Here is a 27,259-nt window from a genome sequence, read left to right on the forward strand (position 1 = left end):
AGTGGTTTCTTAAGATGGAATCTACTCCTTGTAAAAATGCTGTGAACATTGTTGAAATGACAGCAAAGGATTTAGAATAGTGCATATTTAGTTGATACAGCAACAGCAGGGTTTGAGAGGATTGACTTCAGTTTTGAAAGAAGCTTTACTGTGGGTAAAATGCTGTCAAACAGCATTGCATGCTACAGAGAAATCTTTCATGAAAGGAAGAGTCAATGTGACAGACTTCATTGTTGTTTTATTTTAAGAAATTGCCACAACTACCCCAGCCTTCAGCAACCACCACCCTGATCAGTCATCATTCATCAACATTGAAGCTAGACCTTCTACCAACAAAATGATTTTGATTCGCTGAAGGCTCAGATGATCATCAGCATTTTTAGCAATATTTTAAAATGAAGATCTGTACATTGTTTTTCTTAGACATAATGCTATTACACACTTAATAGACTACAGTGCAGTGTAAACATAACTTACATATACACTAGGAAATCAAAAAAATTTGTGTGGCTTACTTTACTGTGATATTTGCTTCATTGCTGTGGTCTGGAACTGAACCCAAAATATCTCCTAGGTGTGCCTGCCTGCATGTGTCACCCAGCTTTCTCTGATGTTAACATCTTATATTTGGCAGTGGTACATTTGTCAAAATTAAGAGATTAACAATGGGACAGTACTATTATCCAAACTCCACTCTTTATTATAATTTCCCTTTTTCCCACAAGTGTCTTTTAGCATGTTATTCCAGGATCCAGTTCAGGATACCCTGTTGCATTTAAGCAGTAACTTTTAAAACAGCACTTTTTCCCTTTCCCCACCACATTTAAGAAAACAAGTACATTTTAGACTTACAGAAGAGTTGGAAAGATGGAACAGTGAGTGCCATGTACCTTTACCCAACATCTTGCATAGCCATGGTGCATTTGTCACAACTGAGAGACTAACAGTGCCACCACGTTTTTATACATCATGAGGACACTTCTCTTGGAGATACGTCTTGGATTTTTTTTTTTTTTTTGGAACACCAAGGCTGTGAGACTCAACCTCATATGACTATAAGGCTGGAGTTAGGCAGACCAGGACTTCACATTCGTCCCTGGCCATATACTGCTGTGTGGTCTCCTTCAACTTCCTTCTCCACAAATGAACAAATGCAGAGCCGTGAGAGAATGTGCGAGTATGTGGCAGGTACTCAGCAAGTAACTACACGTGTTCCTTGACATATGATGGGATTATGTCCCAATAAATGCATTGTAAGTTGAAAATATAAGTTGAAAATGCATTTAATATACCCAACCTACCAAACATCAAAGCTTGGCCTAGCCTACCTTAAATGTGCTCACAACACTTATATTAGCCTGTAGTTGGACAAAATCATCTAACACAAAGTCTGTTTTATAATCAAGTGTTGATTATCTTATGTAATTTATCAAATACTGTACTGGAAGTGAAAACTAGAATGGGTATATGGTTACTCAGAGTAGTTTCTACTGAATGCATATCACTTTCACACCACGATAAAGGCAAAAATTTGTAAGTCAAACCATAGTCAGGGACATAGTCTTTTCTGTTCCCAGAAAAGGGCTTAGAACAGAGATTCAGTAAAATAACAAAAAGCTTTAAAACTGAAGGAGAAAATGGTTTGAAAACTCTGCTAAGGAATTTTTTGTCATTATTTCTTTTAATACCATGGTCCATTTTTAAAATCTACTTCAGTAATTAACCATTATGACTATTTATCACCTGAATTCCTACCTACCCAGCCATATGGTTTTGAAGCAAATCTCAGATATTGTATATAATTTTACCCATGTATTTTTTATATATATCTAAAAATATTTACCCATAAACATTTCAGTATGTATCTCTTCTTTTTAAACGTAACTACATACTATTGGCATACCCCAGAAAAAATAATGTCTTCATGATATGACCAAATACCCAGTCAGTGTTTAAATATCTAATTAGTCTAATACGTTTGGTTAATTGTTTACAGTTTGTTTGGATCTATTATGGTTCATACATGGCAGTTGGTTGACACTGTCTCAGTCCTTTTTAATCATCAGATTTCTATTCCATCTTTTTTTTGTCTTTCTACTTAGAATGTATTTGTTGAAGAAACTGAGCTGAAGAAACTGAGGATGTTGCCTACATCCTCATGGGTTTTGCTGGTTACATCCTCATGGTAGAGTTTAACATGTTCCTCTGTCCTGTGTGTTTCTTGTAAATTGGTAGTTTTATCTAAAGACTTGACTAGATTTCAGTTTCACATATATATTTTTTCTCATCAAGACTGTATTAGAGTGATGTTCTATTTTGGGACACATAAAGTCTGGTTTTCTTTTTCTGTGATGTTAGTAGCTGTTGATGATCCTAGATACACTTATGGTTATGAAATGATGGCAGTCTAATTTTATCATTTCTTCGTTTATTTGTTATAATGCTTCTAAAGATAATAAATCTCATCTCCTCCTCTGTTTGGTTCCCAATTCATATAGGAAGAAAAATTCTTTTTTTTTTTTTTAATTGGGTGGTCTTTTTGTTGATTTTTAAGTTCTTTTTTTTTTTTTTTTGAGACAAAGTCTCACTCTGTTGCCCAGGATGGAGTGCAGTGGCATGGTCTCGGCTCACTGCAACCTTCGCCTCCTGAGTTCAAGCGATTCTCCCGCCTCAGCCTCCCCAGTAGCTGGGACTACAGGTATGCACCACCATGCGTGGCTTATTTTTGTATTTTTGGTAGAGAGGGGGTTTCACCATGTTGGCCAGGCTGGTCTCGAACTCCTGACCTCAAGTGATCCACCCGTCTCAGCCTCCCAGAGTGCTGGGATTACAGGTATGAGCCACAGAGCCCAGCGAATAAATTCTTTCATTTACCTTTTCTTTTCTTTCTTTTTTTTTTTTTTTTTGAGAGACAGTGTCTCACTCTGTTGCCCAGGCTGGAGTGCAGTGGTGTGATCTCGGCTGACTGCAACCTCTGCCTCCTGGGTTCAAGCGATTCTCTTGCCTCAGCCTCCTAAGTAGCTGGGATTACAGGCACATGACACCACACCCGGCTAATTTTTGTATTTTTAATAGAGACGGGGTTTCACCATGTTGGTCAGGCTGGTCTCAAACTCCTGACCTCAAATGATCCACCTCCCTCAGCCTCCCAAGGTGCTGGGCTTATAGGAGTGAGCAACCAAGCTTGGACATTTACCTTTTCGTATCCTTTTATTTCCCAATTCATTTAGGAAAGATAATTTTTTTTCCTTTCATTTTCAAAATGAGTTGGTACACTAACCTCCGTAGTAACCGATTTGTATTTTTTTATTATGAACTCATGAATTTAAACATTTGATGTTGTTTCAGTCCATTGCAGTCATTATCCTTATTGATTCTCAAATTGTTTTATATTTGACAAATAAGTTCTTCAAATTAGTAAGTTATTTTGATAGTGACCTTAATAGTTTTTGCTAGCTTCCATGCCTGTATGGTGTAACAAAACATTCCAGGCTCCTTTTATACATTTCCTGTCCCAGACCTGGTATTAGTCATCTAATCTGGAAGCCCTGCTCTCTTTCTGTGGGAAACATTATTTCAAGACATTAGGGATAGGAGTGCCAGTTGCTACTGAGTTGGTCATTGTTTCAAAGATTTATCAATACATAGAGCAAAGAATTATATTTTGCTTTGTCCTATGTTTATTTCTTCACTTTAGAAACAGTACAGCTACTTCCAAGTCAAGTTTAGAACTCTCAGATTATCCTTTTTTTTTTTTTTTTTTTTTTTTGAGACGGAGTCTGGCTCTGTCGCCCGGGCTGGAGTGCAGTGGCCGGATCTCAGCTCACTGCAAGCTCCGCCCCCCGAGTTCCCGAGTTTACGCCATTCTCCTGCCTCAGCCTCCCGAGTAGCTGGGACTACAGGCGCCCGCCGCCTCGCCCGGCTAGTTTTTTGTATTTTTTAGTAGAGACGGGGTTTCACCGTGTTCGCCAGGATGGTCTCGATCTCCTGACCTCGTGATCCGCCCGTCTCGGCCTCCCAAAGTGCTGGGATTACAGGCTTGAGCCACCGCGCCCGGCCCAGATTATCTTAAATCTGCAGCTTCTACCTTCCTAAGAATAAAACACTGGAATGATGAAATGTCACATAAATATCCATTTATTTTATTTCACAATACATACACTCACCTGTTTTATGTATGATTAGTACAAATGGTTTAAATTGGCTTGTTGTGCTTTGTTTTTTTTTTTTTTGCAGTTTTTTTTTTGTCATTAGATTTTATTTCACTAGAAATGTATAGTCAAATTTCTGTGTTCTAATGTCACTTGAAGTAGTTTTTCTGTTTGTAGTAATGTTACCAGTTGGACACATTAGATTCATTTATTTTTGGGAATTGCTTTTGTTTCCATTTAAATTTTTATTTGTCTTGCGTATCTTGGATTAACGGTAGTAGAGCATATACAGTTTTCTCTACTTTATTTCATTTGAGAGTTTCCTCATTTATTTCGTTTTCAGATGCAAAGTATTTCATTGTATGAATTACCAGAGTTTGTTCAATTAGTTTTCTTTGATAACATTTGGGTTGCTTCTAGTCTTTTGTTATTACAGTCTTGCAGTGCATAGTCTTATGCTTGTATGTTTTTGTGGTTTCTGGCAAGGATTTCAGTGTAATTTAAGGCTATCCTCTACTTAAGTTATGGCCAATTAAGTGTCTGATTAAATGTCTGTAATAATTTTAAAATAACAATACTTAATTTAAAAGAGCTTATAATACATAATTATTCATTAGAGAAATGCAAATCAAACCACAGTGAGATAATACTTCACACCCAGTAGGATGATTATAATTTAAAAAGATGGAAATAGCAAGTGTTGGCAAGGGTATGGAGAAATTGAAACTCTCATACCTTGCTGGTTGGATGGAGAATGGTGTAGCCACACAGGAAAAAAGTTTGGCAGATTCTCAGAGTTAAACCTGACAATTCTATGCATATACTCACAAAAAATGAAAACATATATCCACACAAAAACTTGCACACGTGTTCATAGCAGCATTATTCATCCAAAAAGTAGAAGTACTCAATGACTTTCAACTGATAAATACAGATGAAGAAAATATATGTCCAAACAGTGGAATGTTATTCAGCTATAAAAAGGAACAAAATACACTTAGCAAACTAGAATAGAAGGAACTTCCTCAATCTGATGAAAACTCCACCACGATATCATACTTAATCATGAAAAACCGAATGTTTTTCTACTAAGATAGGAAAAAGACAAGTATGTCTACTCATGCCATCTCTATTCAACTTTGTATTGGAGCTTCTAGCCAGGGCAGTTAGACAAGAAAATGATACAAGAGGCATCCAAATTGGAGAGAAAGGAGTTGAACTATTCACAGATGACATGATCTAATATGTAGAAAATCCTAAACAATCCACTAAATAATGATTAGAACTAATAAACAATTCAGCAAAGTTACAAGATACAAGATCAATATGTAAAAATCAACTGTATATATTTTTTAAAGACAGTCTTGCTCTGTCACTCAGGCTAGAGTACAGCAGCACAAACACAGCTCACTGCAGCCTCAACCTGGGGTCAAGCAATCTTTCTGCCTTAGCCTCCCAAAGTGCTAGGGACTATATGTCTTTTGTTTGTTTGTTTTTGACAGAGTCTTGCTCTGTCACCCAGGCTAGAGTCCAGTGGCACGATCCCAGCTCACTGCAACCTCCACCTACCAGGTTCAGGTGATTCTCCTGCCTCAGCCTCCTGAGTAACTGGGATTACAGGCGCCTGCCACCACGCCCGGCTAATTTTTGTATTTGTAGTGGAGATGGGAGTTCACCATTTTGGCCTGGCTGGTCCTGAACTGCACTCAAGTAATCCACCTGCCTTGGCCTCCCACAGTGCCTTGGGATTACAGGTGTGACCCACCACACCCAGCCTAGGAACTATATTTCTGTAAACTAGCAGTGAACCATCCAAAAATGAAATTAAGGAGACAGCCCTGGCGAAGTGGCTCATGCCTGTAATCCTAGCACTTTGGGAGGCTCTAAGAGGCTGAATTGCTTGAGGCCAGGAATTTAAAACCAGCCTGATCAACAGAGTGAGACTCCAACTCTACCAAAAAGCAAACAAAAAAACAAAATTATCCAGGTGTGGTGGCATGCCCCTGTAGTCCCAGCTACTCAGGGTACTGAGGCAGGAGGATCGCTTGAGCCCAGGAGTTTGAGGCTGCAGTGAGCTGTGATCGTATCACTGTACTCCAGCCTGGGTGGCAGACAGCAAGACCCTGTCTCTGAAAACAAAAATTAAATGGAGATAGTTTCATTTACAAAAGCATCAAAAATAATAGGAATTAGTTTGACAATAGATGTGCACGATTGTTTGCTGAAGTCTACAAAATACTGTTCAAAGAAATTAAATCTGAGTAAAGACATTTAATGTTCATGAATTGAAAGATAATATGGCAACACAGACATGATTCACATAAGAGCTGTATCTTATGATGTGCAAATTATATCAATACAAAAAAAAAGCTTGCAGTAAATAATTACTGCAGTAAAATTTGAATTTTAAAAATATAGGGCCAGGCGCGGTGGCTCACGCCTGTAATCCCAGCACTTTGGGAGGCCGAGGCGGGCGGATCACGAGGTCAGGAGATCGAGACCATCCTGGCTGAAACGGTGAAACCGTGTCTCTACTAAAAATACAAAAAATTAGCCAGGCGTGATGGTGCGTGCCTGTAGTCCCAGCTACTGGGGAGGCTGAGGCAGGAGAATGGCATGAACCTGGGAGGTGGAGCTTGCAGTGAGCCAAGCTGAGATCGCACCACTGCACTCCAGCCTGGGCGACAAAGCGAGACTCCATCTCAAAAAAAAAAAAAAAAAAAAAAAAAAAAATTATAAAGTGAGCCGAAAGAGGAAAAAACAACTTATGGTCTACTGCAGGTTTTTAATATTAAATGAGCATTTCTTTCCCGTTCAAGATGAGCCACAAAAGCAAAGCCCAGGAAATTTTAGGCTTTGGGCTTAAAATTGATTTTTTTGTTTCTTGTTTTTAAATTTTATTTTGAAATAACTTTAGATTTACAGAAGTGTTGTAAAGATAGCACAAAGTTCCCATAAGCGCTTTACCCAGCTTCTTCTAGCACTAACATCTTATATAACCTTAGTACATTTATCAAAACTAAGAAATTAACATTGGGAGCCAAGCATGGTTCACACCTGCAGTCCTGACTATTTTGGAGATTGAGGAGGAAAGAATGCTTGAGGCCAGAAGTTTGAAGTTGCAGTGTGTTGTGATCACTCCTGTGAATCACCACTGCACTCCAGCCTGGGCAACATAGTGAGCGAGACCTTGTCTCTAAAAAAGAAAGTAATTAACATTGGTACAGTGCCATTCACTAAACGATAGACTTCAGATTTTGACAGTTTTTCCACTAATAATCATGTGTGTTCCAGGACCCAAACCCATTTTCCACCTTTAGTTAATTGTCATGTCTCCTTGGTCTCCTCCCGTCCCATGAGAGTTTCTCAGCCTATATTTTTCATGATATTGCCTTTGGAAAGTGCTGGTCAGGTATTTTGTAGAATGTCTCTTCATTTGGGTTTGCTTCGTGATTTCTCATTAGAATGAGGTTATGGATGTTGGAGAGACCACCAGAGAGGGGACTTGCCCTTCTTATCTCATATATCAATGTATTACTGATGTATTACTGATGTTAGCTTTAATCATTTGGCAAGGTGGAGTTTGTCAGATGTCACCACTGTAAAGTTTTCCCTTTAAATTTATGGTTTTATATTGCTTTGTTCTTTCTTTTTTTTTTTTTTTTTTTTGAGACGGAGTGTCACTCTGTTGCCAGGGCTGGAGTGCAGTGGCGCAATCTTGGCTCACTGCAACCTCTGCATCCTGGGTTCAAGTGATTCTCCTGCCTCAGCCTCCCGAGTAGCTGGGATTACAGGCGCCCGCCACTACGCCCAGCTAATTTTTGTATTTTTAGTAGAGACGGGGTTTCACCATGTTGGCCAGGCTGTTCTCGAACTCTGACCTCATGATTCACCCACCTCGGCCTCCCAAAGTGCTGGGATTACAGGTGTGAGCCACCGCACCTGGCCTGTTCTTCCTTCTATTTTTAAGGTCACTTTGGATGCATTTTCATGGTATTAATAAAGAAATGCAGACCCTTGTTACTGAACTCCAGCTCCCAGGATGCATTGTGGCACCAACTACTTGCTGTCACATGGAAGGACAGACAAGACCATCTCTGTTTTCCCAAGCAAAGCAGAATTGTTTTTCAGGAGTGGGGTGGGCGAGTCCTGTTGACTAAATACATTTTCAAGTTTTGATTAGGCACCTCATAGGAGAGGAATGGGGCAGGGTTATTTTCAGAGTTTGGATGGCATATCAATTCCTTATAATAGGTGTTGACTTTTTTTTTTTTTTTTTTTTTTTTAGTGGAAGATTTTAGAGCTATCTTGGAAAATCAAAGCATATGCAGTATTGATTATATAAAACTTAGTTTGTTGTTGCTTCCTTCATCCTGTCTGTCCACCTGGTACTCTGTACAGTGGAGAGTTTACCCCTAGAGAACTTCAGGACATTGACATTCCTGGTCCTTGGGCTACTTCATTTACATTTACCTAAAGCTTTGGTGTCAGAATCCAGGACACAATCTCACCACCTTTCTGTTACTAGCATTACGCGTGTGCTAGTAAGCACTGAGGATTCAGCAGAATTTAAGCACGGTGAAGTACTAATGGGAGATGCATTAGAAGTACTGAACATTGACATTTGAGCCATTACTCCGTGTTGCTCACACTGCCATCCAATTCTATTATTTTTCACTTTGCATACATTCAGATTTCTTCTTGAGTAGAGACCAGGAAGCCTCAGAGCTCATATCTAGAAGACCTTGATTATATCCTCTGGTGCAGCCTCAGCTTAGTCACCAATAACATGACCAGGTCTTACAGCAAATGAGCACCAACATAGGACCCATTATCATGTGCCTTGAACATTTTTCAAGGTTTTCAGCATTTTTCAAGATTTTAAAGTTGACTTAATTATATTCCTCATGGTAGTCTAATTGATCACAGTAAGAAAACAAATGATGTTTTGTTTAATAACTCATGGCATGAAAAAAAACACATGATCTTGATCTCTTACTACCAAAGTCTCTCGCAGATTTTGGGATGTTCTTTTCTTTCTTTTTTAAGAGACAGAGTCTCTGTCATCTAGGGAGGAGAACAGTGACATGATTATAGTTGACTGCAGCCTTGAACTCCTGGGTTTAAACAAGTCTCCTTCCTCTTGCTCAGCCTCTCAAGTGCCAGGACTACAGGTGCACAGCCACTATGCCCGGATAATGTTTTGTTTTTTGTTTTGTTTTTGAGACAGAGTCTTACTCTGTCACCCAGGCTGAAGTACAATGGTATAGTCTGGGCTCACTGCAACTTCCACTTCCCACATTCAAGCGATTCTCGTGTCTTAGCCTCCTGAGTGGCTGGGACTACAGGCATGCACCACCATGCCCAGCTAATTTTTGTATTTTTAGTAGAGACAGGGTTTTGCTGTGTTGGCCAGGCTGGTCTCAAACTCCTGACCTTAAGTGATCCGCCTGCCTCAGCCTCCCAAAGTGCTGGGATTATAGGTGTGAGCGACTGCGCCCAGCCTTTGTTTTATTTTTGTAGTGATGGGGTCTTGCTTTGTTGCCCAGGCTGGTCTCAAACTTTAGGGCTTAAGTGATCCTCCTGCCTCAGTCTCCCAAAGTGCTGGGATTGCCCAGGCTGGTCTCCAACTCTTGGGCTTAAGTAATCTTCCCACCTCAGTCTCTCAAAGTGCTGGGATTACAGACATGAGCCACTTTACCCAGCCTGAAGATGTTCTTTCTTTTTTTCTTTCTTCCTTTTCTTTTTGAGATGGAGTCTCCTTCTGTTGCCCAGGCTGGAGTGCAGTGGCACAATGTCAGCTCACTGCAACCTCCGCCTCCTGGGTTCAAGTGATTCTCCTGCCTCAGCCTCCCAAGTAGCTGGAACTACAGGCATGTGCCACCACGCCCAGCTAATTTTTGTATTTTTAGTAGGGACAAGGTTTCACCATATTGGCCAGTCTGGTCTCAAACTCCTGACCTTGTGATCCACCCACCTTGGCCTCACATAGTGCTGGGGTTACAGGTGTGTGCCACCATGCCCGGCCAGGATGTTCTTTCTAAATTATGTTACTTCTGGGCTCTTCATAAGGGTTATTATTCCCTTTCTGAAGATTTGTTTTGAGTAGCTTTTCATTCAGCTTTTCTTCTTATTTTAGTTTTTCTTAGGTGAATACACGTCTACTGAACATAAGCTATAATATGGTGGTTCAGTGAATTGTACCTATATTTTATAGATATTTTTCTAATGGGCATAAGTCCGACGATTTTGTTTTCTAAAGCAATTAAAGTGATTTGACTCCTGATTTCCTTTGTTTTCTTACTGTGGTGAAATACACCTAACATAAAATTAACCATTTTAAAGTGTACAATTCAGTGGCATTTAGTACCTACACAACGTTGTGTAGCCATCACTCTGGTTCCTTTTTATGTTTGTGTATAGCAGTGAAAAAACATGCACAGTACCTCAAAGCCTTGTATGCACTGACAGAGCAAACTTTTCATCAGTTTCAGAATTTATGCACTACCGCCAAAGTTAGTTTCATCCAGCAGCCAATCAATTCATCGGTTGGGTTTTAAGTAACTGGTTTATTACAGCTTGTTGTCATACAGTAATTGCACTAAATAAGACCTCTAAAATTATTCATGCTGCTTTAATTTGGGAATGGGGGAAAACTGATTCCTACTAGAGATCCTAATTTTAGTACACATGCTGCTGAAGCGAGTACACTACTAGAGATTCTTAAAATGTCACAAGCAAATGCCTTCTTTTTTTTTTTTTTTGAGACGGAGTCTTGCTCTGTAGCCCGGGCTGGAGTGCAGTGGCCGGATCTCAGCTCACTGCAAGCTCCACCTCCCGGGTTTATGCCATTCTCCTGGCTCAGCCTCCGGAGTAGCTGGGACTACAGGCGCCCGCCACCTCGCCCGGCTAGGTTTTTTTTTTGTATTTTTAGTAGAGACGGGGTTTCACCATGTTAGCCAGGATGGTCTCGATCTCCTGACCTCGTGATCCGCCCGTCTCGGCCTCCCAAAGTGCTGGGATTACAGGCTTGAGCCACCGCGCCTGGCTGCAAATGCCTTTTAAAAATTCTGCATAAAATGTTGCATGCTTATGTATTGCCCAGTCTACTCAACTATCAAATCATCTACAGAATTACTTCCTTTTCTTTGCCTTCTTAGGAAATCAGTCTTTCATGCACGAGATAACCCCGCATTGATTAACTGAGTTACAGTGAATGGTATGGCAGGAAAGAGACTAGGGCTAGTCAGTACTAGGATATTGACAATTTTCAGTTTACTGGCCAAGGCGGTTCTGAAACTTAATGCCTAGTTTATTTTTGGAAGTTTGTAAAATAATTGAGCTAGTGATGAAGTCATGAATTCTTTCCCAGGCTTCCTCAGGTGCCCTGGGGCCTTGTGTCCCCCAACCTGCCAAATGACTGGGAATTGACCTAGCTGTTTTGTCATATACATACATTTTCTCTACAATTCCTTTCCATATTGGAACTGTTCCATTAGCATTTGTTCCTCATCTACATCATGTGGAACTGCACCTTTTTTGCTGGAAAAAAATGGAGTCCACACATTTAGTGTAAAGAAACCATAGCCTGGCTGTTCCCAGACCCTTTGAAGACTGCTCAGAGGTGGAATCCTCAACAAAGGAACTGCTATTAAGCAAGAGAGAACATGTGTGTGTGGAGAAGCCTGCTATCTAGTGCCAGCAGCATTTTGTTCTCTAGACAGCTAAAATGTAAAGGAGTTTTTGCTGGAACATTTTTTAACATGTTTAGTGTCATGTAATAGAGTCTTTCAGTTTAGCCCAGGGACTTTTTTCCCTTTTTCTGAGGACTAAGCAAGTCTCTGTCTTCCCCAAGAACAACCAGAAGTTGGTGCCTATGGGGTTTGTTCACTGATGGTCCTGACCTTAAATCTAGTTGTTTTCTTCCAGGGAGCTCAGAGTGCCTTACTAGGGAGACTGCTGTCCTTCTTGCAGCAGATCGACAATGACCCCATTGGATGGAGGGTATGCCATCTCACCTAGGGCAGACTCCTCAACCTTAGCACCACTGATATTTGGGCTGGATAATTCTTTGTCCTGCGCATTACTGCATATTGAGCAGCATCCCTAGCCTTACCCACTAGATGTCTGTAATATCTTCCCCAAATAGGGACAATCAAAAATTTCCCCAGACAGTGCCAAATGTTTCCTGAGGGCAGAATCACCTAAGGTTGAGAATCACTGCCCTCTGATTTCTTCCAAAGGCAAGAGGAAGATTCCTGATTCTTAACCTAGCCACCTAACCTCAAAATATTTGTTCTTCCCCCAAGTCAGAACCTAGAAAAAGGATGTCTTTTCCACCGTAGTATGCAGATAGAGCCCACATGTGTGGATGTACAGGACCAGGCAGAACTCTAACTCTGCATTTGGCTTTGGCTACCACTAGGGATGGGAAGTGATGAGCCAGCAGTGACCTCCTTACTACCTGCCCCTCTTGTTCCAAGTAAACAAACTTTTACAGCCTTTCTGTTAATGAGTCAGCTGGTAAAGAAAACAATCTCCTTTTCCAAAGCTATTCTGAAGCTGAGACATGGCAGAGTTTTGGACACATAAGTTCCTGTTTTACTGACCTTTTCTTCCTGGCGAATGAGGAAGGACACTAGTGCAGACAGGAGTGCCAGCAAGGATTTGTGACTGTAGCAAGTAGTAGTTTTTTAAAACAATACATCCCAGATTTTTCCAGCAATGATCATTCAAAAGAACCAGTGTTCTCTACATCTTAAAGTAAAAAGTAAACTTCAATGTTAACAGAGGGTTATAAAATCATTGGCATAGCAGAAACCACAAATCAATCCTGACAGTGAAGTTTTGGCAGTGTGCTGGCCTTTGGAAACATCTGTTGGTGTGGCCTGTGATACTCAGGTATGAGGTACATCCTTAAAGCATTTAACTTGGAATGTGTGAACTATACAAATATTTGGAATTAATAAAATGCCATTGGAGTTTTAGAAGAGAAGGAGACCACAGGGACCTGCTTCTTTTGCCAGAAGGTGAAGTTCAGAGAGGCAAAGGACCAGAAGAGCGTGAAAAGACCTAGGTCTTTTGATTGCTCCAGCTAGAGTTATTTTTCTGTGGAACCACGCTGCCTCGTTACCTGGCTGCTTGACTACAGCAATAAACTAAGCACAGAAAGGGAGTCCTAGAAACGGTGGAAAATGCCATAACAGGAAGGGGAAAGAGAACAGGACAGCTTAGCCTCCCCTAGAAATGCTATGGCTGGAGCTGTGGAAAGTGTGTCAGCATTGCAGGGTCAGGCCTTTTGTTTTCTTCTATACTCTGCTGAAACCTTCTGCTGTCAAAGAAGCCTTCCCAAATTGCCAGAGCAATGGCAAACATAGGATTTCCATTTATAATCCCCTCACTGAGAAGGTTCCCTCGAAGGTTTGCTTTAAACTCTCTGCTAATCTGCCAATCTCTTATTTGGAGAAAAACTACCAATCTTCTCTTGACAGCCTCAAGATAATCTATTCATAGTTTCCTTCCTCCACGGTAGATGCTAGGAACAAGATTACAAAAGAAAACCTTTCCGAACATTATAGCAAAGCCAATTGGGTTGCCGTAGGGTTATTAATAACTTTGAATCCCACTGTGGACTAGGAATAGTAGGTCCCAGAGAAGAACAGCAGCCGTCAAGGAGAATTGTAGCTGGTGGTATGTGGTGCAGGTGGACGGGTGGGCCATTACTGCTGCAACTTGCCTAATTTATTGCAACTTGCCTAATTTACATCCATTAATATTTACATAAAAATTCATTTAAAAACTGGTGCCTTGTCAGTAAAACGCAATGAGATACACATAACATCATTAGGAATAATTAACTGGAGAGGGAAAAAAGCATTAGAAAGGGCTCTGGGATTGGAAGCACTGTGCATGCCCAGTGTGTCTTTGGGCCAAATTTAACGCCGGCCTGAGAAAAGAATGATCATCATGAAAATATTTTTTTTTCTTCCAAGTCAGGAAACAGACTCACAATGGAGTCTACTTCTCTGCTTGGAATTTTGAGATGTGCAGGAAACAACCAGCCATTACCAGCTGAGGTTTTCCTGCTGATAAATGAACCCTGAGGCCACAGTGACCTGTCTTGTTAATGAGTTAATGAAGAAGCTGGTCCTCGCATTGACCTCATCCTTAAAAGCTTTCTGTAGAGCTGAAACAACATTCCTCTCATTTATGAGTTAACTCTTTTCTTACTCAGCAAATGAGAAACAAAAAACAGAAAAGAATCTGTGACAGAGAAGTAGAGCGTCTATCAATGGGCTTTTCTTTCTTAAGTTTTTTAAAACTTTAACTTCACTTGCAGAAAGAAATTTCATCCAAAAAATAGTTCCTCTTATTGCAGAACCTTAATAAAACTGGTTTTTCATTTATGTTCTATTTATCCTCAAGGCAATGACATTTATTGAAGAATTTTCCCCTCACTCTGACAAGAAACTTTTTGGAATAGAGCAACATAAGTGGTTTGAGTTTATGTAAATATTTTAGTGTGGAGGGAAATAAAGAGAAATTTTTACTTTGGTAAATAAGTGTTATTAACCAAGCATGTTATTAAAGGAAGCAGATCCTGTCTGTAGCTTACTAGAGAAAAGAAAGAACAATCTCCTTTAAATTGGGTTATATTTGAGTAACCAAAAATGAATTATTCTTCCAAATTATTTCTTCTCTTAGTGATTGATTGTTGGTGATGTCCCATAATTTGAAGGAGGCTCCAGGGTTGTTGTCCATATCTCTGTTACAGGATCATCATAGGAACACTGAGGTTCTGGAAATGTGATTTTATCAGTTGATTAGGTTGTGATTAATTGATTCATGACAATCATAAGGCTGATGTTACATTTGTTTTAGAAAACTCAAATGCTTGCTTATTAACTTATAATTACTATTTCACTAACTAGAGGAGTTTGTCCTATTGAGGCATCCCAAAACTAGTATAAGAAAATCATAAAGAAACAAAACCAGAAAAATCATAAAAAGTAACAGGAAGATTTGTTTGGTAAGCAAAGCAAAGAAAATGGATTGAAGACATCTTCTCCATGTGCCATTTAAAGATTTTTAAGGAATCTTTGTCTTCCACTGTAAGATCCTTGGTATTAGTGGTTCATATCTAGAACAGCTTCTACCTGGTGAGTGCTAAAGGGCTCCTGTTAAGATGGTTCTCAAGTTGGCAGGCTGAACACATGTCATATGTATGCCCCAAATCCCTAATATATTAGGTATATGTCCTAGCAATGCTAGAAGAAAAGAAGCATCCTGAGAAGTCTAGAAATCTGAGGAATTCTTAAAGGGCAGAAGGCTGAGGGAATCAGATTAAAGGTGGAAGTCAGAGTCCAGAAGCCCTGCATATCCTGCCCTTCCCGTGTAACCAGTGGAGATTGGCGGTGGTGAAGTAATGCAGCATTTACACACCGAGGATCTAGAGAGCCATGAGCAAGCACGTAACAGTCACCAAACATTAGCGGGAAATCATCATCATAAAAGAAACACCAAACTGAAGAAACTGAAAAGCTCACATTGGAGGATCCTTATAAGTAGAACATAAAGAAGACTTTAAGAGAAGTGAATTTATCCCTGAAAGGGATAAAAAGAGAATGCTGCACTCATGAAATAAGAAAAAAGAATGATTTTTATTTCCTAGACCTTGGAAATAAAACGTGATCCTTTAGTTAGAACCTTGTTAAAGGGTTGAGTAGCAGAACGGATACAACTAAAGGAAGTAAGTGAGCAGGATGAACGAGCCAAAGAATTGTCCTAGAGTATAAAATAAGACAAAGAGATAGAAAGGCTGACAGAAAAGTGAATATAATAAGGAGGCTCATTTCAGAAGTTCCAGTGTTCATCTAGTAGGACTTCTAGGAGGAGACAGAGACAGTGGAGGAAGGAGCAAATAACCCAACGAAATAACGGGAGAAAATTTCCCAGAACGTAAGAAAAGCAAGAATTTGGGCCAGACGCGGTAGCTCAAGCCTGTAATCCCAGCACTTTGGGAGGCCGAGATGGCGGATCATGAGGTCAGGAGATCGAGACCATCCTGGCTAACACCGTGAAACCCCGTTTCTACTAAAAAAATACAAAAAACTAGCCAGGCGAGGTGGCGGGCGCCTGTAGCCCCAGCTGCTCAGGAGGCTGAGGCAGGAGAATGGCGTCAATCCAGGAGGTGGAGCTTGCAGTGAGCTGAGATCCGGCCACTGCACTCCAGCCTGGGCGACAGAGCAAGACTCCGTCTCAAAAAAAATAAAAAAAATAAAAAAAAAAGAAAAGCAAGAATTTGTAGATTGAAAGAGACCACTGAGTGCCCACTGTGAAGTTATGAGTTTAAGAAGACTCAAATTGTACACATATAATGGAAGCTTCCAGAGAGAGAAAACTGGCCAGCCTATAAAGTATCAAGGATCAAGCGGGCATCAGAGTCTTCTGGCAACACACAAGAGGATGATAAATAACATATTCAGAGTTCTGAAACAGCATAGTCCAGAACCCAGGAGTCTGTACCCACAGAAGCTATCCCTTAGGTATTAAGGGCAAATGAAGACATTTTTCAGGTGTAAAGGAAGTCAATTTCTCACTTATAATCCCTATTTTATAGAATTATCAAAGGGATGTTTTCCAGAAAAATGAAAGGGGGGATCAAAAAGAATTGATGAGCAAAAAACCAGAAAATGCATTAGGTCAGTAGCCGTCTGGAAGTTGAGCAGCTGCACGCGCTCAACAGCAGTGACATCTCTAGACACGTAGAAACAGCCACCCGGAAGTTCTCATCCGTGCTGTGCTCTGATATCCATCGCAGTTGTCCCCAGAAATCCAGTCCTCCAGATGATGCTCATCTTTAAGATGTCATCTGTATTCTGCCCTGAACATTCCCTGAATCGACCCCTCCCTATCCTCTCATTCTCTGTACACACTAGAACCCATTGGTTCCTTTCAGTTTCTGCTTCCTTGATGAATGATCCCTTTACCTTCTTGCCTTCTCTGAAATGGCCCAGTGGTTCCCTGGAAACACTGCCACCTGCCTCAGAAAAAAGAGCCTCAGGCAGAGGCTCTTTTTTCTCCCATGCTTCACGTTCCCGAAGAGTGAGAGGTGAAGTAAATGTCTCCCTTGTAACCCATCATTGCTTACAAATTCTCTCTCTCTCCTGGATTTGCCATTGAGTTCAGTGGAAGTACAAAAGTATCCAAGCTAAGAAGGGTATGAGGAAATGAACAGAGAACAGAACCTTTGAAGTAAAAGTTGCAGCAGTTTCATTGGGTATCAGAGAATGCTGTGTGAATAAGTGGCTGAGCTGGGTGAAAGACAAAGTTGATTGGCTCTGAGAAGGTTGAAAAAATTGAGGCCAGGTTTGGATCATCTGTGGATGCTGAAGTCACTTGAAAGAGGAAAAAGGAAAACAAGAGCAAACCCCTCCCAAGCGCTGAAGTCGTCAGTCAGTGATACGGTTTGGATTAGTGTCCCACCCAAATCTCATGTCCAATTATAATCCCCAGTGTTAGAGGAGTTGCCTGGTGGGATCATGGGTGTGGACTTCCCCCTTGCTGTTTTCATGATAGTGAGTTCTCATGAGATTTGGTTGTTTAAAAGTGTGTGGCACCTCCCACTTCTGTCTCTTCCTCCTGTGCCACCCACGTAAGACGCGCTTGCCTCCCCTTCTGCCATGATTGAAAGTTTCTTGAGACCTTCCCAGCCATGCTTTCTGTACAACCTGCAGAACCATGAGGCAATTAAACTTCTTTTCTGTATAAATTATCCAGTCTCTGGTAGTTCTTGATAGCAGTGTGAGAGCGGACTAATACAGTCAGTGACAGGGGATTGAGTGACTGGAGAAGTTAGTTGTGGCAGCAATAAGGAGGGGCAAAGGGCAGTAAAGCCTAATGGCCTGCGCCTCAAAGTTGCTCTGTGTTTGGCTAAGAAAAGAGGAGGGAGAGTTTGGAAGCAGCGACTCCACCATCCTTACAGTGCCAGTACCCGTGGATCCTGCCTGCCTTGTGGTACTACTGCCTGTGGCCACTGCTCCACCTTTGTGCCGGGCCTCACTCCCTCTCCCAGTGTCGTCATTCCTGCACTTAGTCCCTCTCACATTGCTGTCTTCTCCCTTTCAGCTGGATTATTCGCATCAGCGAGCAGATTCCACCGCCTCAGTAGGAAGTTGATTTCAACTGAGACAACATCCTTCAAAGGCTTAGAACAATGATACATTCATAAATTTTTTTTAAAACTTGTGCATGTCAAAGACTGCCATAAACAAAGACAGCAAACCAGAAGAAAACTATTTGCAACTCAGAGCCAAACAAGGTGCAGATTTCCATAAGATCCCCTGCAAATCAATAAACATGGGAACTGTCCAGTTTTTAAAGGGCAAGGGACCAAAAGCTCGCAAGAAAGGAAATACCAATGACTCTTACACATTAGAAAAGATGCTTAAATTTTGCAAATAAAAAGACAAATTTAAATGACAAGGATGTGCCATTTTTCACCTATTGGCAGAAATCCTAAAATAACACTGTTTTGACAAGGGTGTGGCTATCCATGTTTGTAGTGGCACAGGATTGCCACTGGCAGTCCAGCAGTAACTGCTGTTGAATAAATTATGGCTCTTCCCTACAATGGAATAACATGAAGCTTTAACAGAATGAGGACATGTTTTCTGTGATGATCAGGAATGATCCCTGAAATACGTAGTAGATAATTGAAAAAGCTAGGAGCAGAATAGTGAAGGGGCATACAGCCATTTAAGTTGTTAAAGAGGCATATATGCATTGTTGTATGTGCAGGAAAGGAAGAAGTGGAGGGCCTTCTCCTGGCTCAAGCCAAACTCTCTTTTCTGTTTTTGACCAGGTTGTGCTCAGGATCACTGCCTGTTCTTGCTGCTTACAATGTTCATCTCTCTCGTTTCCATACTGCTCCCTACCTACCTCTCATCGCTGAGCTCTCAACTGTCCCTTCTCAGAGAGGCCTCCCCAAGCACTCTAGCTGCAGCACAACTTCCCTGCCCCCTTAACTCGTGTACCTGCCAGGGTCTAGCATCTTCACACAGGTTCCTGTGCTACCTGTCTGCACCACAAGGATTCTGCTCCTTGAGGGCAAAGTGTCTTGTTCTCTGCTGTATTTCCACCTCCTAGAACAGTGTCTGTCTGGCTCAGAGAAAGTGCTCAGTGTTTGCTTAATAAAAACTAAAATCCTAAGTGATAGTGATTCTGATGATGGTGGGAGGAAAGAAGACAAGAAAAGGGCAGAGGGGCAGCTGCAATTTTTTCCCCACTTATTTGGGAGAGGCTTATATTAATTTCATTTAGATGATTTTCATCCCCTTCTAATTGTCTTCCCCCCAATTCTGTCATCATTTTGAAGTCAGTCATCTATTTTTTGTGTTAGATCAAGCCCCTACTATATCGTTGGTATTTTTTATTCTTGCTTGCAGAGCTTTATTTCCAAACACAAATGTAAGCTAAATATATGGAGATTTGTCACAAATGCTTATAGATCAAGTAGGAAATCAATTGAAGGGGAGATAGTCTATGAACTGTTAATGATTATGTATGCAGAAAATCTCTCTGGATGGACACATAAGAAACTGGTAACAGTGGTTGCCTTTGAGAAAAAATAATTTGGTGGGCAAGGAAACAAGTGGGAGATTTTTTTCAGTGGGTCCTTTTTTGATCATTTTGAATTTTGACCATGAGCATAAGCCAAATAAAGGTTTAAGTTATTTTCCCTCCTAAGGTTTAAGTTATTTTTCCCCCCTAAGGGCAAAGGGGCACTGACAAGACATCTAACAAGTTACTGTGTCATGTTCTAATAGCTCAAACATGTAATTGTAAATCAAGATACCTGAGGGCATTTGAAGCCCAACCAGGAGGCAACTTACCACATTTATGAGCTGGCAAGACTAACCTGAAATAGAATGATCACAGGATTAGGTAGGTCCATGGACTGTAACCCACATGAAGAATAATTTTAGGGTTACATGAGCCATTTCTCTACCTCCATACACATGCCCTTAGTCTATCAGTTGACCTGCCGAATACATGTTTTGCTTTGTCTCCAGACTTTTCTTTTTCTTTTCTTTTTTTTTCTTTTCTTTTCTTTTTTTTTTTGAGGCAGAGTGTCTTGCTTTGTCACCCAGGCTGGAGTGCAGTGGTATGATCTCGGTTCACTACAACCGCAACCTCCAGGGTTCAAACGATTCTTGTGCCTTAGCCTCCTAGGTAGCGGGGATTACAGGCATGTACCACCACACCTGACTAATTTTTGTGTTTTTAGTAGAGACTGGGTTTTGCCATGTTGGCCAGGCTGGTCCTGAACTCCTGACCTCCAGTTACCTGCCTCTGTCAGCCTCCCAAAGTGCTGGGATTACACATGTGAGCCACTGCACCTGGCTTCTAGACTTCAATTTCACAAGGTTTAGCTTGTGCTTTGGTTTCTTCGTAAGTCTTGTCTTGACAGATTTCAACATGAATAGTAAAAGAGGGGCAAGGGGCTTATGCCTAAGTCACCTTTCTCCCTTCCTTCCTCTATTCTGATAGAAACCTCCTCCACCCTCTGCACTGCCTCCTACTGGTGGCTTCTGCTTGGTTCTAGGTCAGCTGGCCATCTAGTAGCCTATTTCTGGGGCTTGTATCCCAGGGAAGTGCAGATATTCTCTAGAGCACTTCGGGCTGGCCGGATTGTCTCGACAGGTGGGACTGTGCAGTTTTATCTTCATTAACCATCGTCTTTCCCGGTCCTTTTCACCCATTGTTTTAAAGGGTTTTGTTGTGATTAATTACAGAAGGGAAAAAAGGCAAACGTTTGCTTAGCTGCAGGGGGTAAGATGCTATGAGGAGGAGGCAAGTCAAGTCATGAATGTGTGGGAGGGGGTGGGGCTGGCAATGACTGGCCCTTGCAGATGATTGTGAGGTAGCTGGTATTTCCATACCTCTGTTGCACAAAGGCTCTGGCAGAACATTAATGATTAATAATGCTCACAGCCTCTCACAGAGTTACACTGGCCTCTCTGTGTCTCAGTCACTGAAGTAGAAAATGTGAAGGAGTGATATATCCAGGGTGGGGGCAGCCCACACAGCAGATGAATTAGAAGTGCAGCCCAGAAGTCTTGGCATCTTCACGCCTTGCTCTAACCACTATAACTTCCTTCCTTATTTTTGAATTGCTTGTGGAGAGAGCAAAAAAAGTAATGGGCTGTCTTAAAAACCAGAATGTGGTATGAAAGGCTTTACAGACTTCCTTCTTCATATTTTTTTACTTCCCTCTATTTCAAAAAATAACAACTTTCTGGTTTGATGACAATCTGTGGCATTTCAGGACTTCCCTTCCTAATTCTCATTTGACAGAGCCATTTCCTGGAATCAGCGTTGGCTCAGCAGCACAGCATATATCTGAAAGGGGCATCCATCAAATATTTTTGTCTTTTAAAATTTAGCCTGCAGTAAGTATAATGGTTCTGCATTTGCTAAGATAGAGAATTGGCTTCTAAAAGCAAATAGTTTAAAGAAGAAATGCTGATCGTTTTGTTTCTTCAAATCTGTAACATTACTACTTTTTTCCTTGTTTGTTGACTTGGTAGCCATGCAAATAATTCTCCTCTGCCCATCGAAAGATGTCATTAAGCACATGAATAGGCCGGGCATGGTGGCTCATGCCTGTAATCCCAGCACTTTGGGAGGCCAAGGTGGGCAGATCATGAGGTCAGGAGATCGAGACCATCCTGGCTAACACGGTGAAACCCCAACTCTACTAAAAATACAAAAAATTAGCCAGATGTGGCGGCCTGCGCCTGTAGTCCCAGCTACTCGGGAGGCTGAGGCAGGAGAATGGCGTGAACCTGGGAGGCAGAGCTTGCAGTGAGCTGAGATCGTGCCACTGCACTCCAGCCTGGGTGAGAGAGCGAGACTCCGTCTCCAAAAAAAAAAAAAAAATTGAACATGAATAGGTTGGCTGGGCGCAGTGGCTCATGCCTGTAATCCCAGCACTTTGGGAGGCCAGAGCAGGCAGATCACCTGAGGTTAGGAGTTCGAGACCAGCCTGGCCAACATGGTGAAACCCCATCTCTACTAAAAATACAAAAATTAGCCAAGCATGGTGGCGGGCCTTTGTAATCCTAGCTACTCCAGAGGCTGAGGCAGGAGAATCACTTGAATGGGGAGGCGGAGGTTGCAGTGAGCCGAGATTGTGCCACTGCACTCCAGCCTGGGCGAAAGAGCGAGACTCTGTCTCAAAGAAAAAAAAAAAAAAAAAAGAACATGAATAGGCAAGCCACAGACAGAAAAAAAATTGTAAAATACATATCTGAAGTATGTATGTATACTGTAGTATGTTTATATAAATATATATTTATATAGAATTGTAAATATATAAATATATAGAGAATTTATATATATTTATATGTATATATGTAGATATATATAAATATATATAGAACTGACTCAGTAATAAAAAAATATAGCCAACCTTTTTTTTCTCCTCCCCCAAGACAGGGTTTTCTTGCTCTGTTGCCCAGGCTGTGGTCTACTTCTAAGTTTTCATCTGAAAGAAATGAAAACATCTCTACAAAAGCTATACAAGCCTGATAGTGTAAAACTGGAAACAACCAGGTGTCCATCGATAGGAGAATGGATAAACAAAGTGTGGCAATAACAAGGAACAACCCATTATACACACAACATGGATGAACTCAAAAACATTGTGCTGCATGAAAGAAATCAGACACAAAAGAAAAAATACCCTATTACTCCATCTATATAAAGTTCAAAACAAGGTAGAACTTATCTATGATGATAAAAGTCAGAATAGTCATTGCTGGAGGGTGGGGAATTGACTGGGAAGGGAACTTCTGTGATGGTGGAAATGTTCTGTATTTTGACTGTGGAGGGGTATACATTTGCCAAAACTGATGGAAGATAAACAGTACCTTTAATCCGTGAGTTTCAGGCTGGGCATGGTGGTTTACGCCTGTAATTCCAGCACTTTGGGAGGCCAAGGTGAGAGGTTTTCTTGAGTCCAGGAGTTTGAGACCAGCCTGGGCAACATAGCAAGACTCTGTCTCTACAAAAATAAAAATCAAAATTTTAAAAAATCTGTGCATTTCACTGTATGTAAGTTTTGATGCCAAGTCAAGGGAGGAGAGTACCCTGGGAAAGATGGAAATGACCGAGCCATTGGCCACTCATCCTTCTCCCCTGCTGTCAATGCACGAATCCTGATGTGGAGAGAGGGCCACAAACTGCATTTAGCCCCTATTGGAACAGGGCAGGTGCAGAAGCAAGCAGCGCCTTGTGGCAGAGGAGGCCTGTCCTGAATAGCTGTGAAATAAGTCCCATTGCCCATTGAAGTATCCCTGGTGCATAAGGCTCACATTTTTTTTTTTTTTAAATAATTGGAATTTGCTTCATTTTATCATAAGGACTGGCCTGTCTGCCTCAGAGGCAGCCTTCAGAATAATAGCAAATTGTGCTACTTGGACTCAGTGTACTTGGGGATGTACAGTGGAACTTGATAATTAGTAAAATGAAAGACATTCTCATTTATAAGAGTTGTAAACTCTTCATGTCTAGTTAACAGCATACAGAATTACCAAGAAATAAATATGATTCTGCATCAGCTTTTCCAATGGAAAAGAGCAATAAATTGAGTGTTTTTTAGAGAGTTCAAAACCAGCTGTAGAAGAAAAACTTCTCCATCGTGGCCTTCCCTCTGTCCTAAAGCCAGACTTTCATCATTTGTTTTTGTTTTTGTTTTGAGACGGAGTTTCACTCTCGTTGCCCAGGCTGGAGTGCACTGGTGCTATCTTGGTTCACTGCAACCTGCGCCTTCTGGGTTCAAGTGATTCTCCTGCTTCAGCCTCCCGAATAGCTGGGATTACAGGCATGTGCCACCACACCTGGCTAATTTTTTTGTATTTTTAGTAGAGACGGGGTTTCACCGTGTTGGTCAGGCTGGTCTTGAACTCCTGACCTCAAGTGATCCACCCGCCTTTGCCTACTCCCAAAGTGCTGGGATTATGCGCATGAGCCACCATCCCAGGCTGATCATTATTTTTGAAAACTAGCCTCAGGCTGTCTTAATGACTAGGTCCAGCTGACCTAAATTGAGTCCACAGCCTTGCCCATTTCAGTTTATCTCCAAGCCATAATGTGTGGATAATTACTGAAGTGGTCATGTGGGTCATTGAGGAATATCAGGAACTTAAACAGTGGCCTTCAACCCTTAGTGTGGTGCTAGTGAAATGCAAATACTGGGACCCTGTTCCCTGAGAATCTTGGGGTCAGGGAAGTAACCCTAGAGTTTGCATTTCTAATAACCTTTGGGGATTCTAAAGCAAGTGGTTCTTAGCACTGAAAAACACTAAAAAATATAGCAGGTGTTTGGGGGAGAAGGGGGAAAGAGGAATTCATTCTTGGTATTTATCAGGGACTGTCAGGGGCCATAGCTCCCCAAAAACGGGAACCATGCTTACTCTCTGTATCCCTGGCATCAGCATGGTTGCTAGCACTGAGTAAGAATGTAAGACATTTTGAGTGAGTAAATTAATTAAAACAAATGGATAAATGACCTACACATAGGATGCTATCAAATACAACTCTCTTCAGGTACTTTGATGTTATAAAAAGGATTGCACATGTAGAAAATCTTTATTATGAATAAATAAGAAACATGTTAAGTGACAACAGTAGCAGAGATAAAACAGCACATGTTCAAAATTAGGGAAGTCAGTGAGGCAGGAGGATTGCTTGAGCTCAGGTGTTCAGGGGTGCTGTGAGTTACGATCATGCCACTGCACTCCAGCCTGATTACAGTGAGACCTTGTCTCTTAAAAAAAGAAGCAGCAGCAGCCAAGAGACTGATATTGATTAAGTCAAATTGGTTATCAGGGATTTTTTTTTAACATCAAAATCATGCAGATGCATAATTTGAAAAGTCAGAATGTACTATACAATTGCCTGACTCAGTCCAGGGCCCACTTGCCAGGGGCATTCACTTTAAACTCTTAGCTGTTTCTTTTGGTATTTTTGTCCATATTGTAAAATTCTGTGCTTAGGTTGGTCATGGTGGTTCATGCCTGTAATCCCAATGCTTTGAGAGGCTGGGGCAGGTGGATCACCTGAGGTCAGGAGTTCGAGACCAGCCCAGTCAACATGGGGAAACCCTGTCTCCACTAAAAATACAAAAATTGGCCGGGCGCAGTGGCTGTCATGCCTGTAATCCCAGCACTTTGGGAGGCCAGGGCGGGCAGATCACCTGAGGTCAAGAGTTCGAGACCAGCCTGACCAACATAGAGAAACCCTGTCTCTACTAAAAATACAAAAAATTAGCCAGGCATGGTGGTGCATGCCTGTGATCCCAGCTACTCGGGAGGTTGAGGCAGGAGAATCGCCAGAACCCAGGAGGTGGAGGTTGCGGTGATCCGAGTTTGCGCCAGGGCATTCCAGCCTGGGCAACAAGAGCGAAACTCCATCTCAAAAAAAAAAAATTAGCTGGGCATGGTGGCATGTGCCTGTAATCCCAGCTACTCGGGAGGCTGAGGCAGGAGAATCGCTTGAATCCAGAAGGTGGAGGTTGCATTGAGCCAAGATCACACCACTACACTCTAGCCCAGGCAACAGAGTGAGAATTCGTCTCAAAAAAAAAAAAAAAAAAAAAAAAGTGCTTATTGTACTGCTATTTCTTTATTTATCATTATTTATTGACTTCCTCTTCACTCTAGCTTTTTTTTTTTTTTTTTTGAAGACAGAGTTTCATTCGTATCACCCAGAGTGAGGTGCAATGGCATGATCTCGGCTCACTGCCCCCTCCGCCTCCAGGGTTCAAGCGAGTCTCCTGCTTCAGCCTCCTAAAGTAGCGGGGATTACAGGCACCTGCCACCACGCCCAGCTAATTTTTTTTCTTTTTTTTTTTTTTTTTTTTGTATTTTTCTATGAAACAGGGTTTCACCATGTTGGCCAGGCTAGTCTCGAACTCCTAACCTCAGGCAATCCACCTGCCTTGGCCTCCCAAAGTGCCGGGATTGCAGGCGTGAGCCACCATGCCTGGCCATCGCTCTAGTTTTTAAAATGTACTAATTCCTGGCTCACACCTATAATCCCAGTGCTTTGGGAGTTCAAGGCAGGAGGATTGCCTGAGGCCAGGAGTTTGAGACCAGCCTGGGCAACATAGTGAGACCTTCGTCTCTTAAAAAGAAAAAAAAGGCCAGGCGCGGTGGCTCACGCCTGTAATCTCAGCACTTTGGGAGGCCAAGGCGAGTGGATCACCTGAGGTCAGGAGTTCGAGACCAGCCTGGCTAACATGGTGAAACCCTATCTGTACTTAAAATACACACAAAAAATTTAGCCGGGCGTGGTGGCGAGCACCTGTAATCCCAGGTACTTGGGAGGCTGAGGCAGGAGAATCGCTTGAACCCTAGAGGTAGAGGTTGCAGTGAGCCAAGAATGCTCCATTGCACTCCAACCTAGGTGACAAGAGTATTTTGACTCTGTCTCAAAATAATAATAATAGGCCGGGCGCGGTGGCTCAAGCCTGTAATCCCAGCACTTTGGGAGGCCGAGGCGGGTGGATAACAAGGTCAGGAGATCGAGACTATCCTGGCTAACATGGTGAAACCCCGTCTCTACTAAAAATACAAAAAACTAGCCGGGCGCGGTAGCGGGTGCCTGTAGTCCCAGCTACTTGGGAGGCTGAGGCGGGAGAATGGCGTGAACCCGGGGGGCGGAGCTTGCAGTGAGCCGAGATCGCGCCACTGCACTCCAGCCTGGGAGACACAGTGAGACTCCGTCTCAAAAAAAAAAAAAAAAAATAATAATAATAATAATTTGGCATTGACCTGATTATCCGGTATTGTTCACTACTCAGCCATGGCATGGACTATTTTTATATTTCCTTTCATGTATATATGTGTATATTTGATTGGCTGGATGATTTTCTGTCCCTATCACAAATTTTTTTTCCAAACTCTTCAACAAAGCCATAAAATCCTTCCGAATACTCTTTCTACCATACTTTATATTCGACTATAGTGTATACTATTCTACTATATTCTATAATTTGTCAGTCCCATCCTTCCCCTTCTGTCCCATTTCCCATAACATCC

General features: G+C 41.7%; 1 protein-coding gene and 1 long non-coding RNA gene across 3 annotated transcripts in view; both read left to right on the forward strand.

The window, feature by feature from the left end:
* The window catches only part of CFDP1 (craniofacial development protein 1), a 150,234-nt gene that overhangs the window by 89,173 nt on the left and 33,802 nt on the right, over positions 1-27,259 (forward strand). The window lies entirely within an intron of this gene.
* Positions 20,464-22,952, forward strand: LOC116271270. Its single transcript, XR_004179728.1, has 2 exons — positions 20,464-21,604; positions 22,649-22,952. It is a non-coding gene; the product is annotated as an uncharacterized LOC116271270 (long non-coding RNA).

This window comes from Papio anubis, chromosome 18, assembly GCF_008728515.1.
Source record: "Papio anubis isolate 15944 chromosome 18, Panubis1.0, whole genome shotgun sequence".
NCBI lineage: Eukaryota > Metazoa > Chordata > Mammalia > Primates > Cercopithecidae > Papio > Papio anubis.